This window comes from Salvia hispanica, chromosome 1, assembly GCF_029641045.1.
Source record: "Salvia hispanica isolate PSC_SH4W2 chromosome 1, Shi_PSC_v1, whole genome shotgun sequence".
Classification (NCBI taxonomy): domain Eukaryota; kingdom Viridiplantae; phylum Streptophyta; class Magnoliopsida; order Lamiales; family Lamiaceae; genus Salvia; species Salvia hispanica.
The window spans coordinates 57,752,063-57,752,681 of NC_142692.1; the positions used below are offsets into that span (position 1 = coordinate 57,752,063).

The following is a 619-nucleotide window of genomic DNA, read 5'->3' on the forward strand; positions in this document are numbered from 1 at the left end:
TTTATCAATCCTGACTCTAAGTTCTGCTAACTCCTTAGCAAAAGAACTTTCTTCGGCCTCTTCTATGGCTGCTGCTCTTCTCGTGGCATGCCTTTCCTTAGACCACCCCCGACTGTTGGTGGCGAACTCCTCGATCACCGCCATGGCATCCTCTCCTGTCTTTCTTAGAAATCCTCCATTTGCCCCTGAATCAAGCATAGCACATATTTTCTCGTTAAATCCATTATAGAGGATTCCTACCTGATGGTCTATGGAAAAACCATGGTTTGGGAACTTTCGAAGAAGAGCTTTGAAACGAGCAAATGCCTCATAGAGGGGCTCGTCATGGCCTTGTGTGAACTGAAAGATCTCACTTTTGAGCTTCAAAATAGTGCCTGGCGGGTAGTATTTGTCGAGGAAGGTAGCTACGATGTCCTTCCATGTGGAGACCTTTTCTGGTGGCATACACTCAAACCACTCTTTAGCAGAATCAATCAATGAGAATGGAAAAAGTCTTATCCGTATGGCATCGTCGTTGACACCATTTAATTTCAGAGTGTTTGCGATTTCCACGAATTTGGAGAGATGGCGGTTAGCATCTTCAGTCGCCCTACCTGCAAAAGGAGTTTGCTCGACCCTT

The 619-nt window shown here is 45.6% G+C and overlaps 1 non-coding gene across 1 annotated transcript; it reads left to right on the plus strand.

The window, feature by feature from the left end:
• Positions 1-256: 256 nt before the first annotated feature.
• Positions 257-363, plus strand: LOC148934193 (small nucleolar RNA R71). The gene has a single exon (XR_016134813.1). It is a non-coding gene; the product is annotated as a small nucleolar RNA R71 (small nucleolar RNA).
• Positions 364-619: the final 256 nt, after the last annotated feature.